Source organism: Macaca thibetana, chromosome 1 (assembly GCF_024542745.1).
Source record: "Macaca thibetana thibetana isolate TM-01 chromosome 1, ASM2454274v1, whole genome shotgun sequence".
Taxonomy (NCBI): Eukaryota; Metazoa; Chordata; class Mammalia; order Primates; family Cercopithecidae; genus Macaca; species Macaca thibetana.
Window position 1 is genome coordinate 185814668 of NC_065578.1, and position 16253 is coordinate 185830920.

The window sequence follows — 16253 nt, forward strand, 5'->3', positions numbered from 1 at the left end:
TGCCATTTTGCATTCTTGGCTAACATTTACCACCTATTTTCCCCACTCAAAGGTGAGCTCTTTGCAGGAAGAGTCATGTATCCTCAGTGTATGTATCCTCAATACCAAGCATATCCATAAGGTCAAGCATAGTTCCAGATGCATTCTGCGTACTCATTAGCACAACTGCACCAAATTGTAGTTCTTGCTTGCTACCCTTTGCTCTGTTGTTCCAAAGGCTCAGTGGGCCTGCTTGGGGAGCTCAGGGCCAGAACAATTACAAGGAATGGGCTGCCTATCCTTCTCAAGTTAACTGGCCACCAGCCACTTGCTCCAGGGGAGGGTCAACTTGATTTAAAGGTGCAAGATTGAGGAAGAGTATGTCATGAACTTGACTAAATGATTCTCTTAACCAGTGTCAGCCCATTGAACTGTCTCTTCAATTTTAACTGTTCCATCAGTCAAACAGCTTACTCAGCTTTTCAGAGGCCTATTACTTGTTCTGAAAACATTGGCAACATTTTGGCCTCCAAACTGACTTTAAGCCTGTTATAGATAATGTGTTCTCTCTGGATTAGGTGACACATCTTGGTCGTATTGGAGAAACATCAGTTATGTCCGTGCCTTGGCTGGTAACAGCCAGAATTGAGGGTGTGCCAGCTTGCACCTCATTGCTAACAGACTCCTTAATTAACCTGCTAAATCTAGTGCACAATTCACTGTTGTCTTAGAATTGAGATGCATAATATGCACACTTGTTCTTCCTCTACACTTTTTTATTTGCTCAGGTTATTAGATAGTCAAATTCTCTTGGGTTCTGCATTAAACCTTGTCAAAAGAAGCAAGAATTTGAGAAACACCCAATGGAGTTGATTTCTTTGACAAGACTTGCTATTGCTGCATTTACCCCTCGATAATTGAGTTTCTCTTCCTCCTAGTATTTAAACACATTAACTCACTTAATCTTAAGTGTCTCCTTTTCTTGTAATGTCTCCATTCTCATAAACTACTGTTTGTAAAATAAAAGGCTGAAGAAGCCCCTTTCGTTTTCCTTTTATGGAGGCCTGTGCAGTGAGAATGGAATCTCTGCCTTTTCATGCTTCTTGGGCTATGCATATGCATGCCTCCTGTTTGTCATGCCTGAAATAAATTTTCTACCTGTGTTTTTGCTTCATGCTTTGCACACAGTGCCCCAAATTGCTACTCCACGGGAAACTAAGCCAAGGACACGTTGTGTTCCATTTTCATGATGAAATGTAGATTTCCCGTTGAACCTAATCAACCTTCATTTCAAAGGGTTGACAAGGCAGATACTTAAAGAATTCACTTGGTGTTAAATTTATGGTACTGAAAAAGAGTCCATTCCAAGAATATTCTCTGATTCTAAAGCTATAGAATTTTTATTTGATTGTTTATTGAATTACATTTTCATTCACTTCAAGTCCCTGCTTCTCAATTCTGTGTCCCGCATAGAGAGACAAACTTGTTGATAGTCACATTGATCTCCGTAACATTCTGTCCCAGACTGAAAACATCTAGTCTTTCAGTCATGCTTCCATCAGATAATTTTTATAGCCGTTGATATATCTGAGATTTTGCATGAAAAAAATATGGTCTTTTTCTAGTCAAGAAGTAGAAATAATGTACTTTGAGTTAGTAACCAGGTGCCAGAGATGTGCTAGATTTTAACATCTGCTAAATCATTTTTTTTGCAACTCTAGGGGGTGGGTGCTGTTGTCTCTTTTTCACAAATAAAGGTGTCTGGACTTAAGCTTCTATGCTCTTCCCCCAAAACACAAATAGCAGAGGAAGCAAACTCAGGCTTGCCTTTCCCCAGAGCAATTGCTTTTTTACATTCTGTAAAATGTTTTTCCCTAAAAACATTGTTGGTGTGGGAAGGCCAACAGTATTTAGAATATCAAATGGACAAAATTCTTCCTGCTTACCCTAGAAGTGAGCCAAGAATCACTCTCAACACAGCATCTAAGTAGCCGCTATTGATTAATTAGTACTAGTATGCAGACTGAAAATTATTTGCCATTCTGTCTGCAAAGCAAGTGTGGACTTTATTACTAGACCATAAGGTTCATACCCTAACCCACTCTCTCAGCGAAGTAGCTCCAATGAAGAGGGGATGGTAATGCAGAGACCTAAGGCACAAAGACCCACAGACCTGAAGAAGCAAGGGTGGTGTCAGCAGGAGTCATGAGTGACACAAACAAACGACACACAAATAAGACATTTTGTGTGTCATTCAGCCAGTTGTGAATTCCTCTGGCAAAAAAAAAAAAAAAAAAAAAAAAAGTTTATTTGCCTTGGAAGTATCCCATAAAGATATAGCAACCAGATTTCTCTCCCACTCGAATTCACTCTTTCAGGTCACGCTATACATAATATATAATTATGTAACTTAATGATTCATACCCAATTACATGGTTGTTCTCATCCAGTTTGCACATGCTTCCTAACATCATTGTGTACTTGGCTACCCACTCAGCATCCATTTTCTTCTTTCTAGATCACATCAGCATTTGCTGGCCACTTTCTCCCTCCAGCATCTTCCGCAGCCTAGTCATACATTGTGTGCATCAGGCCTTCACCAGCATGCTAAGATTTGTCCAAGAGTCTTGATGTCCTAAACGCAAGTGACATGTAAAGCTTGGATCCCAAGGTCAAACAGCATGACTTGTGGATAACGTAAGTAGGTAAAAATATACACGCCTTTCTCCTTCACTCATATGCCATTTTAGAACACTTGATTAACTATATCTATAAAATGAGAAGTTTTTTTTTGCTCTCTAAAACTGAGCCTACTTCTAAGCGGGGTTAATATGGACAACAGTAAAGCCCTGGTTGTTCTGAAGTCTAGTATGGATTTGGTTATGTGAAGTTGAAGGTACAGCCCTGGAACCAAGCAGAATTGCTTTGCATAATAGAGAAGAAAGTTGGCAAGGAAAGATCCAGGAGTAAATGACAGGCAAAAGGGCAGTTGTATAATTAGATGCAGAGAAACTCCAGTAGTGGCATGCCTGAGAAGTGAATTGGAGGTATAGACGTGTTTAGTGGGAATATTTAAGAGATTTTTTTGGTGTGAGATGTCACACATAAAACTCCTACTTCATCATTTGTTGATACCAGCCCCTATTTTGGCATGATTCCTTCGGTGGACTTGGAAGAGGTACTAAGCTCTCTGTATCCAGGGTAAGTGAGGCAAAAACAGAGGGAGCAAGTTTTTATGCAGGAGCTGCAGCGGTTGCAGAGGCGAGTCTCAAAGAACCTCAGAGAGACATTTTGGAGTCTGAATTGGAATTATCTGAATCAAAGTGTCTAGATTACTAGTACAGCATTTCCCAATCTAGGATTCCTTTTGTGAAACAGAACACACACAAAACTTCAGAAATTATTTTCTCAGCCCTCTCAAGATTGCCAATATCTAGTATCATTCTAGGTATGTGGAAGAGAAGCAAAGTTACTATATAATATGGATGTTTTAGTGCAAGGGTCAAACTACTACTGGTGCCAAATCCAGCCTATTGTATGCTTTCGTAAGTAAAGGTTTGTTGTAACACAGATGCTCCCATGTGTTTATGTATTGCCTATGGCAGTTTTCATGTACGACCCACAATGCCTAAAACATGTTTTGTGTGGACCTTTCATTAAAAGTTTACCAACTCCTGTTTTAGGGCATTAGGTCTTTATTAAGCCTTAAATTTTTAGGAGACCCTAGTTGAGAAAGGCTGATTGGTGACATCTTAGATTAAGTAATCAACTTAGAATGGAGCCAGGAATGTGTCCTCACCTCAGATGAACACTAGCAGGAGATATTTACTGTACAGACCATTCTGGTCTTTGCCAAGACGACAGTTGAGACTTAGTCACATTTGAAAGAAAGTAGACTAAAAAGAGGAAAACGTTACAGTTGTAACTTTGCCAGAATTCCAGTCTATTTATGACATGGCCTAGGAAACTTAAACCCAATTGGGAAACAACTCCCATGAAAGAGTCTATAATGGCCATAGATTTATCAGAACTGAAGGAGAATTCAAATATACACAGTCCCCTTTCTCAGAGAGACATGTTTCTTCTAAATTTAGATATGCAGTGGTGGCAGGCCCAAGCACCAGTTTGGGGATTTTTTTTTTTTTTTTTTTTTTTACCCATATTGCACATTCAAAACCTCTTTTTTGCCTTGGCCTATTTAGAGTCCTTGTACCTGGTGCCTGAGAACCAAATTGGATGTGGGCTCTGTTTAGAGATACAGCCTCTTTGAGCTTTGTATGCAGATACTTATCAATCTTGTGCCTCAGTGGCCCCACCATGTCTTTTCCTGTGGCGTTGTTTAATCCTAAGACTTCTGTTCTTTAAGAAGGTTTGTACCCTTGCCTTGACATCCCTTTTAGCTGGGGCATTACCCTTGGAAGGCTCTAAAACAGAGGTTGCCATTGACGTTTCTGAAGTCTATGCCCCTAAGCACATCTGCCATGCAATTCTTATTTTTCCTCTGCTTTTAGATGATACAAGCCTTGAGTAACAATTTTTTCACTGTAATATTTTTCTCCAATAATGGGATATGTCTCTAATGCTTCATTTTCCTTGCTAGTTTCTCTATGCCTTTTAAGAAAAGCTCAGCTGAGATTTTGACAGTTTAACTTTCTTCTTTAGTTAGTTCCTTTCCTTCTCTACCATGACATGGTGGAAGGCTAGCAGTATTAGCTGGACTAAGCACTCTCTTTCCTCTCTCCTTTTTGATCTCTGCCCTAGACAGGGATGATACTCAAGTATTTGACAATTAGAAGGGCACCGTCACTAACAAATAGAAAGAAATGCTGACTGTAAATAAGACATATGGCCATGCTGGTATACACTTGTGCTGAATATCAGCCCAGCCCTAGACATTGGCTTTTTAAAAATTTATGAGATATATATATATATAAAAAATAGTGGGAGGCTTCACAGTAAGACATGATAAGTCAGTGAGCTCTGGTCAATAAGGTAATCTGTTGTTCAAGCAAATCCACTTTGGCTTCCAAACCTGGAGTTGGTAAACCTAAGTGGTAGTATTGCAGCAGACCAACATCTAAACTGGAACAGGATTTCATCTTTTGTTATTTTCCCCAGGTCCCTGTTAGTATTTTTTCCGTATTCCTCATATTCTCTTAGAGGCCAAATTTCACAAATTTTGGCCTACTTCAATAGCTGCATCTGCACCATTGTGTGCTGGAGCTGACTTGCATTGACTCCTAGAGCTGGCTGTGCACATCTCTTCCAACTTTGTGTTCAGTAACTTTACACTGGATGCTTGAAATCAGTCATGGAGGGAGTATTCATATCTCAGAAATTGGCAAATGCTACAAATAAGGTTATTATTATTTTCCAGAGAGTGGGTTGTTAAACAATAACCAACACAATTCCACCTACAATAACTAGTCTCCTTGAAATTTACCCCCATAATGCTGCAAGTATTTTAAGTTGATCTTTGCTAAAGTAGTCTAATTTTTTCTCCTGAAACCTTTTGTATAGCTACTCCAACTTTCAAGAAGTGGTCCCAGTTGCTCGTTCATAAATTACCTTCAGCTTTAAAAGGAGGGTTTTCTTGGATTCAGGCTTCCTTTAGGATTGGTTGAGCTCTTATTCCTTGCTCTGTGGGATTTCTTTGGACTAGAGCAGCACTTTTGTACCTAAAACAAAACATTTCCTTTGCTTTTCTAATCTCTTCTCTTTGAGCCATTTGATCTAGAAACATCTCATTTTCCTTTTTATATTTGTCTATTGACATCCAAGATTTTATTTTCACATTCAGATGGGTATAGGCAGTTCTCTAAGAGTTCCTAAGGAATTTTTTATATTTCTTCTACAGCTTCTGATATGGTATTAAGATAATTCATATTTTTAAAGCAAAGTCCATTTCTTTTCTTAGCAAGCTTGATTCCTGGGGACTACTCCAGACAAAGACCTTTTTAGCTTTTAAATTCATAATCGTAATCACTGCAATTTTTAAAAATTACTTAACCTAAGAAGACACCCTATTTTTTTTTTTTTTTTTTTTTTTTGAGACAGAGTCTCAGTCTGTCGCCCAGACTGCTGGAGTGCAGTGGCACAATCTCGCGTCACTGCAGCCTCTGCCTCCCGGGTTTAAGCAATTCTCCTGCCTCAGCCTCCTGAGTAGCTGGGACTACAGGTGCATGCTGCCATGCCTAGCTAATTTTTTGTAATTTTTAGTAGAGACGGGGTTTTACCATGTTGCCCAGGCTGGCCTTGAACTCCTGAGCTCAGGCAATCCGCCTGCCTCAGCCTCCCAAAGTGCTAGAATTACAGGCATGAGACACCACGCCTGGCCACCCTATTCTTTATAAAATAAAGATTCCTATTCTTTAAAAAATGCTCATTAATAAAATCCACCATCCTTTTGTGGATGAGAAGACAAAGTCTGGGTGTTTAAAACCTGAGGTCTTGGACAAAACCTAGGTTAATTAGTAAATCTGGAGCCAACCCAGTATCATGACACCGAGGATAACCTTTGGCAACTCATGAACATGCTGCACAATCTAAGAAGTTAGCATCTCCCCACTTCTCAGGCTTTGAATGCAATTCAAAATAAATAATATAAAATGATAAAATAATATAGAAAAACTAACTTCTAGAATGTACCTCTTCTTCTTTGCAACTAATTTTCTTTCAAATGTCAGCTCTAATATCACCTCTATGAAGATTCTCTGACTCTCCAGTGTATTTGGTCTTCCCTCTGTACTTTTGTTGGTTCTGTTTTATTATACCTGTATTGCGTAATAATTCTTTCTTTCATTGTTCTATAACACTAGGAAGTAATCTTCCTTGATGAGAATATCTTTTATTCTTCTTCATAACCCCAGGACCTAGGGCAATGTCTGTTGCATTGTTGGAACTTTATAACATTTGGTTGATAATAGAATGCAGCATTTGTTCTAGGATTTGTCCAGTTTACATAAAAAAAATTAAGAGATGTCATGGAAAATAAGTTATTTGATGCAGTGTCCTCCATTTGAAAGTTACTACTCCTTTAGTTTGACCTGGTAGTAGAGCAAATTAAAGGTAGTTATGCTGCCATTGAGAGGAATTGTTCCATTTTATTCTTCTTCTCCAATGAGTCCAAAATCTACTTGGAATTTTCCATTGGAGGGTGTGATAGTAGAAGGATACAGAGTAACATCTTGCTTGGGTGGTCCAATGACTTAGTCTAATTCACAAATACACACATGTTTTTATGATCTAAGGAAATGGGTTCAGGGTTTGAAGTCAGACAATCTGGATTTCTACTGCTTGGTTGTACCAATTAACGGCTGTGTGCTCCTAAGCAGGTCATTTAATCTCAGTGAGCCTTTGCTTGCTTATTCATAAAATGGACGTAATATCTATTCCCAGGAGCTGATTTGAAGATTATATTCGATACTTTGTAAACATTTATTCTCTAGAAATCAGTATTTTTATGGGAGTGATGATTGCTAGAGTCAGCTAGAGTTAACTTGTGGGCTTGGACCCTATTAAGTAAAAGAGAAACCCAGTATAATTATGAATCAACTGCCGTTTCTCCTCTGACATTTAGAGATATTCATCTTTCTCATCACAAAAAGATTTAGCTTGGAAATAGCCCTGCTTCATGGCTTATCCTGAAGTGAGATTTTTTTTTTTGTCTTTGTTGAAAGTTTGAACTGATACAATTCCACTGCTTCTCTGCCTCTAAATCAGACCACATAGGCTTCTTTTACCTTCAAGTCCCTCTCTCAAAAAAAAAAAAAAAAAAAAAATATATATATATATATATATATATATACTTCAATCTCTTTCTTGTGATTGTATAACTCAGAAATGTCTAAAGCTATAAGCTTCAAACTTGGCAGTGTTCTTATCCTCACAAAGACAGAAAAATCAAGGAAAATTTGAAGGAGAAAAATTTCACTTTTTTTCTTTTAAGTTCTTTAAAAAAAAATAACATGGAGTTGTTATTTATGTGTTTTCATTCTCCTTGCTAATAACATCATATTATGGCCTAAGGAGATTTCAATATCACTAGACTATTGATATATAGGATACAGAAAATTCCTATTCTAATCAAAGATGGTGTATAAAGCTTGTTCTGGTCCCTGTAAGCAAAAAATGCTTTTCATCTTCTCTTGGAGTCTGTATCCAGGTCTAATAATGAAGTCATATTTTGGTAAATAAAGAGAAGATTTTCTTCAAGGTATTATCCCACCTCAAAATCCTCCCTAATTTTAGCACAAATTAAATTTTAATTTCAGGTCTTCCTTTACCTACGAAGTTTTATTTTTTTGTGAAAAGACAAATGGTAGTTATTAACCATGAACTCTTCTGAATAAATAAAGAATCTGAAAAAGTTTTTGAAAAGATTTGGAGGAGATTGTATATATGGGCATGGTATGTAAAATTAGCAAGAAGAGGCTGGGGAAGTAAAATAAAGAGAATGAAGCAGTTACCATATAATTGACAATTTTATGTATGAAAGAAGGGACATACTTAACTGGAACTCATATACATGGAATGAGAATTCAAAGGTCACTCTAAAAAGTATGGGAAAAAAGAAGCAGTAAGAGTCTTGGTCAGGAGAGGGAGTGGAGAGAACAAAGTGGGAATGTGAGATAAAGAACAGAGAGATGCCCAGAGGACTTACTTACATCTTGTTCCTTGTCCAAGAGTGACAGACATGTGTGGTGGGGCAGGCTTGGCTGGCTGAGTTTTCCTACAGAATAATTTATTGTGTCCTTTTGTAGGTTTTCAATCAGCCATCAGATCTCCATGTGCTGAACACAGAAGATACAAAAAGTCCACATAGGCAGCTAATCCCCAGGTTCCTCTTTTTCTAGGTCTTCTCATCAGGAGTGATTCACAATTTTTAGTTGTGCATGCACACGCATACGAGCAAGAGAGAGAGAGATAGTGACTAAGGGCATAGGTTCTGGAGTTAAACTGTGTGATTGCAAACACTAACACTATTCCTTACTAGATGTGCAAGTTACTTAACCTCCATATGCTTCAATTGCTTCATCTGTAAAATAGAGATAATAATGGTACCTACCTCATTGGCTGTTTTGGTAACTAAAGAATTCATATATTTAAATGTATAGTAATATATTCTATCAATTTTGCCCTGTTGTAACTCTGGAAAAAGATGTCATGCATAATTATACTACCTGATTGTATACAGCTTCTTAGTAGTCTATCAAATGATTGGTGACCAGCATATACATTGACTACACTTGGATCAGATTTGTTTATTGTCCAATCAGTGGTCAACCCTTTTTTATGAACAGCTGAGGGCTATTTCCTGCAGGAGAAGGCTGTGGGCAGATAGTTGTCCTTAGGTGGTTATGTGGTTTCGCTGTGTCGCCACCCAAATCTCATCTTGAATTGTAATTCCCATAATCCTCATGTGTTGTGGGAGGTAATTGAATCATGGGGACAGCTACTCCCATGCTGCTGTTCTCATGATAGTGAGTGAGTTCTCATGAGAGCTGGTGGTTTTATGAGGGGCTTTTTCACCTTTTGCACTGTACTTCTCCTTTCTGCTATCATATGAAGAAGGAAATGTTTGTTTCCCCTTCTGCCATGATTGTAAGTTTCCTGAGGCCTCCCCAGCCCTGTGGAACTGTGAATTAATTAAACCTCTTTCCTTTATAAGTTACTCAATCTCAGGTATGTCTTTATTAGCAGTGTGAGAATGGACTAATACAGAAGGGATGGTGAATGTGTCAAGTTCCATGACTGACAAGCCCATGTTAGGAGGGATTAGTATAAAGAAGATGCCTTATCTAATTAACTAAATCCATCTATCATGCTGGTATTAAAATCTCTGACACTTCTTTCTTTCTCGTTTAACTCTGTAATTACTTCAATTACACATTTCTTCAATTATAATAATTATGTATTATTTGTATTGAAGACATTCTTAGGTGGTACAATATTGGCAACATAATCTCTAAGTTTCCTTCCTGTTTTGATATTGAATTTCAGTGTCTTTATAATAATACCTATTAGTTTTGTGGCCAGAATCTTGTCCCTCTTGTTTATTGCTAGTTTTTCATCATTAGAATTGTGCTTGACTTGTGACAAGGGCTCAATAAACATTAGTTGAATGAATGAATAAAAAGGAGGCTTAGAAGGGCAAAGTAGTCAGGTGTTGGGTGATGATTGGCCATACATTTCATGGGTCTCCCTCTTATGTTAGTGTCTAATGTTCTTCTATTTTAAGATGGAAATGTACCCATTATTCATTTTTTTTTACCGTTTTTTTTTTTTGTTTTTTTGTTTTTTTGTTTTTTTTTTTTTGTTACTGGACCACAGTAAAGCCTCTGGAGGTCATGCAGTGAGCACAGCCAAGCCCTGAATAGGCAGGAATAAGGGATGGAGGTGCTTACACTGGCAGTTGAACTGGCATATTGTTGTTTTTTGGAAAAAAACGATCCCCAAAGTCACTCTGCAGTTGCCATGGATACTATCTTGGGTGCTCTGAAGTGTCATTCCACAGTGAAAAGAATCATGCAGAGTTGGGCTTAAATCCCAGGTCTACTCTTTATTGCTGTATGTCCTTGAACAGGCTATTTAAACTTTCTAGAGCCTCGGTTTCCTCATTTTAAAAATGCATAGATAGCAGAGTTGGTTTGAGGGTGATAATAATAATGGTTGCCATATAGTAAACATTTCCCGTTTACTAGTCAAAGTGCTACCTGTCTAATCCTCCTCAATTATTCTGTGAAGTAGGTTTTATTACTCCTGCCTAAAAGATGAGAAAACTGAGGTGTGAAGAGGCTAGCTAACTTGTCAAAGATCATACAACTAGTAAGAGATGGAACTAAGATTTGGCTTGAATCTCATACCTTGGCCAGAGATAATTTATGGAAAAATGGCTGGCACATATCATGCATTTAGTAAATAGAACTATCTCATTCTCATCATTTCTTTCCTTGTCAGAGAGCTTTTAAGACCTTCCTTTCCACCCACCCCACTTCTTCATACATACTCACGAACTTTAGAGACCTTGTAAATGAAGTGAGACCACAGCCAACAAAACTGGCTGCTTTCTAGTCAATGTCAGGAAAGGCAAGTCTGTTTCCTTGATTTTAGGATCATTCAGGGGTTGATATGTATCTTATAGTGGCATGCTCAGATCCCAACATCTGGGTAACAATGGACAAGGGTAGGCTTCTCTGCCTAAGTAAACACAGAGAAATGGTGTGTTAGGGCCTTTTTCCTACTTACCATTGTGCATCGGCATGCCTTTTCAAGCCCCCTAAGCAAGATATGAGAGATTCTATATAAAACCAAATTTGATTCTGTCCTCTGGATCAAATAAATGATTACACCCTGGAGGGCTAAAACTATTATACAAGAAGAAAGGGAAGAAGAGAGTAAATGCTGAGTTCGGGAATAATTACTGCCAAAGGTGAAGGCGATTGACTGGGAGTATGATACCTGTGTAATTGAGGCAAAGCGAATATAAAAATCTGTGCGTGTTTCTAGAGTGTGCATTCAGAGGTCCTTGGCGACTGGTGTGTACCGCAGGTGGGTGCTTAAATGTCTGCTTCTCTTGGATCTTTACTTTTATAATCTGCTTTTACAAGGCCTATTTAAGGAGTCCACTTTACTGCTGGCAGGGGAGTGGAGCACAATAAAGCTATATTTTAAAAATAATTCCAGTTATCTTAAATTTCTTATGGCATTCCAAGAGTATTAAATCTGCAGACAAAGGTAATGTGCAACTCTCTCCTGACCTTAAAAAGGACTTCTGGTAATGGTTGAGTTTCTCAACATAAGCTCTGATGGTGGAGTGAGTGGGAGGGAAGCCCAGCGAGCCTGACCTGGATCTGCCTGTGTAATCTGCTGGCTTGGGGGTGGTGGGATTCTATTCTTTGTTAGAAGCCGGACTTTTTTTCTGATTTTCTTTAGAAGCCTATTTCAGATTATCATTTTGGACTCTAGGGAGAATTACATCTCAGCCAACCAGTTATACTGAACAGATAAACAAGGGGCAAGGCAAGGTTATAATTGAAGAAATTCTGTCTAAGATCTTGGCTTCCTCGTCTCCCTGTCCACTTTCTAGGTTGCTGATATGGTTTGGCTCTGTGTCCCCACCCAAATCTCATTCTTGAATTGTAGTCCCAACATGTGATGTGGGAGGGACCTGGTGGGAGATAATTGAATCATGGGGTGGTTTCCTCCCTACTGTTCTCATGGTAGTGAATAAGTCTCACGAGATCTGATGGTTTGATCAGGGGTTTCTGCTTTTGCATCTTCCTCATCTCTCTTGGGCTACTGCCATCCATGTAAGACAGGACTTGCTCCTCCTTGCCTTAGCCATGATTGTGAGGCTCCCCACCCACATGGAACTGTAAGCCCAATTAAACTTCTTTCTTTTGTAAATCGCCCAGTCTTGGGTATGTCTTTATTAGCAGTGTGAAAATGGATTAATCCAGTTGCCAGTTTCATTTCCACGATGAGTTTGGGGCTCAGTCTGAATGTAATATGGTTTGCTAAAGGAAATGTGCTACTGTGTTGGAAGTTTGGAGCTCATACTGGTTTTCCCTGATTCCTTTTTCTCTTCCTCTTCCTCTCTCTCATCTTCCTCCTTTTCCTCCCTGTCCTCCTCCTCCTTCTTATCTGCTTCCCTGTCTTCCTTTCTTTAATGTCCTTCTCAAATGGACAATAGGTTTCATACACTGTCCTTCTTCTACTGCATTTTTCACTTTACTTTGTTTTCCTTTCCTCATCTGTCAAACCTAACCCATCTCCTATAGTTTTGTTCTGAATATCTCTTCCTTCTCCCTCCACAATATTTTCCATTTCTTCAAAATAATATTACTTATTCACCACCTTTTTCAAAAGAACTCGTATCTTTAATGGTCATCAATCCCTCCACCCCCTGGGAGACAGAAGTGGGGGTGAAAAGCTTTGTTCCTCAAGATACAGATGGACTGATAGGAGAGGGGAGAATGGAACAGGAAGACTTTCCCCAGGCCACCAGACAAATTAGCCTGGACTGAGTGCAGCCTCCTTATTTCTGGATGACTCTGTTGATCCCACCCAACAGGAGACCATTTTATCAACTGTCTGAACATTCGTATGAAGCCTCGAGTTTATTTATCTGTTGGTTTTCATTCCCATCCCCAATAAGGCTATAATTATTTGCTTTTTGAAGGCAAACGCAAATATTGTTAAAAGCCTTCCATAGGTTTACTCATCCACCATGCTAAGAAACACAAAACGAGCAGCAGGGCAGCAGAGACAACACTGGTGAGAGCATGGTCATGGCAGCACTGCAACCCAGCATTCAGGAAGGCTTTGATTCTGAGAGAAGCAGAAAGTCAGTGGTGAGAACCCAACAAAATACCTGAGCACCAGTCAGCAAAGGAAGAAATGAGCATGGGGTGGCGGGCCTTGTGAAAGGTGTGGTGAAATGTACTGTGGGCTAGAATTGGTAAAGAGGCAGAAGCCACGCCAGCGTGGGTACAGAATCAACACAGATGGGTGAAGCAGGATGCAGTAAGAAGGCTAAGCTTAGAGGGCTGGGATGGCCTTAGAGCTGCACTACCTAGTCCCCCTTCAAAGAACTAGTTGTCTTAGCTATACAGAGGTCTAGTTGCAGACAGCCTTCAGTCCTCAGGCCACTTAAGGATTGCATCAGCTCTGAAAGTACCTGCCTAAGGTGACCTGAATCTACTGACTGGCAGAGATGGGAAGAAAAAGCCCTGGTCTCTTCAACCCAATGCAGAACCAGTTTGCTGGAGCATTAGAGCCCCAGAGCTTCCTGAGGGATTGGCTGACACTATTGTTTGGGTTTGTATTGCAACTCAGTTCCTCTCACTACCCACAGTTACTTCCCTGATGAGCATCCTCCACAGTAACCTCCATCTCAGTCTGCTTCCTGGAGAACTCAACAGTTGGTACCATGAGTAGTCCAAGAAAGCAGGTGTGAAGATGGAATTTTGGAGCTAGGTGACTTACTACCCATCTGGCAATGAGGATCCCATTACCTGCAGAGCACAGACAGTCCCTGGCACAAGGCAGAAGTTATTAAAACTTTCACCAGGGTTGAATGGTATACAGTGGAAGAGAATATACTAGCTGATAATGCTGTGCACAAAGTGTTTGAGAAATATGGGAGAAATTGTAACTAGGAGAACAATGGAATTGAGCAGCAATTGCTAAGCTCAATTGATGCACTAGACTGAATGTCAGGAAACCTTGGCCTATGAACCAAATTCTGCCCACTACTTGTTTTTATAAATAAAGTTTGATTGGAACAAAGCCATTTCTATTCATTTACATATTATTCATAGCTCTTTTGCACTACAAAGGCAAGTTGAAGAGTTATGATAGAGAGTTTATGGCCTTAAAGCCTAAAATGATTACTAGGGTCTTTATGAGCCTATAAGGAAAAAGTTTGCTGACCTCTGAACAAGAAGAAAGGACAGGGAAAGAGGAAAGAGAAAGATTATCAAGCAATTGCAAAACGAAGTGTGAAACCCAGAAGACTTTTTTGGCAAAGTACAAAGCGTCTCTCATCTCATGCAGTGGAGGGTAGAAAAAGCTACAGAGCTAAACCAGGACTTATTCAGTGAAGTAGCTGAGCTCCAAAAAAAGGTAAACTCTCAACCAAGGCAGGTCTGCTATGCTAAGGTGAGGACTCTGGTTAGAAAAGAAGAGAACACTGACACACAGGATAAGAGCATCTAGGCTGATGCCTCCAACAATCTTTTTTTGTTTTTTGTTTTTTTTTTTTTTTCATTTTTTTATTTTTATCTTTTAATCTTTTTTAAAAAAATTATTATTATACTTTAAGTTCTAGGGTACATGTGCATAACGTGCAGGTTTGTTACATATGTATACTTGTGCCATGTTGGTGTGCTGCCCCCATCAACTCATCATTTACATCAGGTATAACTCCCAATGCCATCCCTCCCCCTCCCCCTCCACATGATAGGCCCCAGTGTGTGACGTTCCCCTTCCTGAGTCCAAGTGATCTCATTGTTCAGTTCCCACCTATGAGTGAGAACATGTGGTGTTTGGTTTTCTGTTCTTGCGATAGTTTGCTAAGAATGATGGTTTCCAGCTGCATCCATGTCCCTACAAAGGACACAAACTCATCCTTTTTTATGGCTGCATAGTATTCCATGGTGTATATGTGCCACATTTTCTTAATCCAGTCTGTCACTGATGGACATTTGGGTTGATTCCAAGTCTTTGCTATTGTGAATAGTGCCGCAATAAACATACGTGTGCATGTGTCTTTATAGCAGCATGATTTATAATACCTCTGAACCTTTTGAGCCTATAAAAGTGCCCCCTATCCCTATTAAGAGCTAGCATACCCTCTTTATTACTTGAAAAAAATGCAGAGATCTCTCCTCTGAGAAACAACATGTGCTTCTCTCAATATCTGTGCTATCTTCTCTCCTGGTCATTAGAACTATGTGTAGCAGCCAGACGTGTGCTGGGCCTGGAAAGAAAGGAAAAAGACTTTGCCTAAGTGGAGCTGGAGGGTTTACACAGCATATACTGGCAGGAGATGGGGGAGTATGTGTGAGACTAGATTCTAAGTCACTTGATCAAGGGGACTAAAAATATGGTTGGTGTATTAGTCCATTTGCATGCTGCTGATAAAGACATACCCAAGATTGGGCAATTTACAAAAGAAAGAGGTTTAATTGGACTTACAGTTCCACATGGCTGGGGAAGCCTCAAAATCATGGCGGAAGGCAATAAGGAGCAAGTCACATCTTACGTGGATGACAGCACGCAAAGAGAGTGTGTGGAGGGGAGCTCCTCTTTTTAAAACCACCAGATCTTGAGAGACTCATTCACTGTTAGGAGAACAGTGCAGGAAAGACCTGCCCCCATAATTCAATCACCTCCCACTGGGTTCCTCCCATAACACATAGGAATTGTGGGAGTTACAATTCAAGATGAGGTTTGGATGGGGACATGACCAAACCATATGAGTTGGTTAAGAAAGATTTTATTGAATTAAGAGTATTCTTTTGAGTTACAGGGTTCAATACTATGGCAAGGACCCTAGAGATATGGCAAACTTGTTACAAAGATAGCTCTGGAAACATAAAAATGCAATAGCCCACACCTAGTCAGGATAAAATGTCATAGTTTTTATGGAAGAAGATGGAGGAAATTAATAAAAGAGGCAAGAAAGTAGGTATGCCAAAGTGGATATAATATCTAAAGCCCAAAAGCCCACCTGATATTGTGTTCTATGGGAAGACCCAGCAGGTATA

General features: G+C 39.4%; 1 long non-coding RNA gene across 1 annotated transcript in view; it reads left to right on the forward strand.

Moving 5' to 3' along the window:
- LOC126940767 (uncharacterized) overlaps window positions 1-16253 on the forward strand; it is a 199380-nt gene that overhangs the window by 121822 nt on the left and 61305 nt on the right. Inside the window, exon 5 of the long non-coding RNA XR_007720901.1 lies at window positions 2498-2676. This is a non-coding gene — a long non-coding RNA (uncharacterized LOC126940767). The remainder of the gene's footprint in view (window positions 1-2497; window positions 2677-16253) is intronic.